We start from the raw sequence: 2,874 nt of genomic DNA on the forward strand, positions 1-2,874 counted from the left end.
ACACGCGCGAGAGGATGCATCCCGCAGGCTAGTCGAGTAAAAACACGTGCGAGAGGGTGCATCCCGCAGGCTAGTCGAGTAAAAACACGTGCGAGAGGATGCATCCCGCAGGCTAGTCGAGTAAAAACACGTGCCAGAGGATGCATCCCGCAGGCTAGTCGAGTAAAAACACGTGCCAGAGGATGCATCCCGCAGGCTAGTCGAGTAAAAACACGTGCGAGAGGATGCATCCCGCAGGCTAGTCGAGTAAAAACACGTGCCAGAGGATGCATCCCGCAGGCTAGTCGAGTAAAAACACGTGCGAGAGGATGCATCCCGCAGGCTAGTCGAGTAAAAACACGTGCCAGAGGATGCATCCCGCAGGCTAGTCGAGTAAAAACACGTGCGAGAGGATGCATCCCGCAGGCTAGTCGAGTAAAAACACGTGCCAGAGGATGCATCCCGCAGGCTAGTCGAGTAAAAACACGTGCGAGAGGATGCATCCCGCAGGCTAGTCGAGTAAAAACACGTGCGAGAGGATCCATCCCGCAGGCTAGTCGAGTAAAAACACGTGCGAGAGGATGCATCCCGCAGGCTAGTCGAGCAAATAGACGTGCGGGAGGATCCATCCCGCAGGCTAGTCGAGTAAAAACACGTGCGAGAGGATGCATCCCGCAGGCTAGTCGAGCAAATAGACGTGCGGGAGGATGCATCCCGCAGGCTAGTCGAGCAAAAACACGTGCGGGAGGATGCATCCCGCAGGCTAGTCGAGCAAAAACACGTGCGAGAGGATGCATCCCGCAGGCTAGTCGAGTAAAAACACGTGCGAGAGGGTGCATCCCGCAGGCTAGTCGAGTAAAAACACGTGCGAGAGGATGCATCCCGCAGGCTACTCGAGTAAAAACTCGTGCGAGAGGATGCATCCCGCAGGCTAGTCGAGTAAAAACACGTGCGAGAGGATGCATCCCGCAGGGTAGTCGAGTAAAAACTCGTGCGAGAGGATGCATCCCGCAGGCTAGTCGAGTAAAAACACGTGCGAGAGGATGCATCCCGCAGGCTAGTCGAGTAAAAACACGTGCTAGAGGATGCATCCCGCAGGCTAGTCGAGTAAAAACACGTGCGAGAGGATGCATCCCGCAGGCTAGTCGAGCAAAAACACGTGCGAGAGGATGCATCCCGCAGGCTAGTCGAGTAAAAACACGTGCTAGAGGATGCATCCCGCAGGCTAGTCGAGTAAAAACACGTGCGAGAGGATGCATCCCGCAGGCTAGTCGAGCAAAAACACGTGCGAGAGGATGCATCCAGCAGGCTAGTCGAGCAAAAACACGTGCGAGAGGATGCATCCCGCAGGCTAGTCGAGCAAATACACGTGCGGGAGGATGCATCCCGCAGGCTAGTCGAGCAAAAACCCGTGCGAGAGGATGGATCCCGCAGGCTAGTCGAGTAAAAACACGTGCGAGAGGGTGCATCCCGCAGGCTAGTCGAGTAAAAACACGTGCGAGAGGATGCATCCCGCAGGCTAGTCGAGTAAAAACACGTGCGAGAGGATGCATCCCGCAGGCTAGTCGAGTAAAAACACGTGCGAGAGGATGCATCCCGCAGGCTAGTCGAGCAAAAACACGTGCGAGAGGATGCATCCCGCAGGCTAGTCGAGCAAAAACACGTGCGAGAGGATGCATCCCGCAGGCCAGTCGAGCAAAAACACGTGCGAGAGGATGCATCCCGCAGGCCAGTCGAGCAAAAACACGTGCGAGAGGATGCATCCCGCAGGCTAGTCGAGTAATAACACGTGCGAGAGGATGCATCCCGCAGGCTAGTCGAGCAAAAACACGTGCGAGAGGATGCATCCCGCAGGCTAGTCGAGTAATAACACGTGCGAGAGGATGCATCCCGCAGGCTAGTCGAGCAAAAACACGTGCGAGAGGATGCATCCCGCAGGCTAGTCGAGCAAAAACACGTGCGAGAGGATGCATCCCGCAGGCTAGTCGAGCAAAAACACGTGCGGGAGGTTGCTTCCCGCAGGCTAGTCGGGAAAAAAAACGTGCGAGAGGATGCATCCCGCAGGCTAGTCGAGTAAAAACACGCGCGAGAGTATGCATCCCGCAGGCTAGTCGAGCAAAAACACGCGCGAGAGGATGCATCCCGCAGGCTACTCGAGCAAAAACACGTGCGAGAGGATGCATCCCGCAGGCTAGTCGAGCAAAAACACGCGCGAGAGGATGCTTCCCGCAGGCTAGTCGAGTAAAAAAACGTGCGAGAGGATGCATCCCGCAGGCTAGTCGAGCAAAAACACGCGAGAGAGGATGCATCCCGCAGGCTAGTCGAGCAAAAACACGCGCGAGAGGATGCATCACGCAGGCTAGTCGAGCAAAAACACGTGCGGGAGGATGCTTCCCGCAGGCTAGTCGGGTAAAAAAACGTGCGAGAGGATGCATCCCGCAGGCTAGTCGAGTAAAAACACGCGCGAGAGGATGCATCCCGCAGGCTAGTCGAGCAAAAACACGCGCGAGAGGATGCATCCCGCAGGCTAGTCGAGCAAAAACACGTGCGAGAGTATGCATCCCGCAGGCTAGTCGAGCAAAAACACGCGCGAGAGGATGCTTCCCGCAGGCTAGTCGAGTAAAAAAACGTGCGAGAGGATGCATCCCGCAGGCTAGTCGAGCAAAAACACGCGAGAGAGGATGCATCCCGCAGGCTAGTCGAGCAAAAACACGCGCGAGAGGATGCATCACGCAGGCTAGTCGAGCAAAAACACGTGCGGGAGGATGCTTCCCGCAGGCTAGTCGGGTAAAAAAACGTGCGAGAGGATGCATCCCGCAGGCTAGTCGAGTAAATACACGCGCGAGAGGATGCATCCCGCAGGCTAGTCGAGCAAAAACACGCGCGAGAGGATGC

Source organism: Lasioglossum baleicum, unplaced genomic scaffold (assembly GCF_051020765.1).
Source record: "Lasioglossum baleicum unplaced genomic scaffold, iyLasBale1 scaffold0914, whole genome shotgun sequence".
In the NCBI taxonomy this organism is placed as follows: Eukaryota; Metazoa; Arthropoda; class Insecta; order Hymenoptera; family Halictidae; genus Lasioglossum; species Lasioglossum baleicum.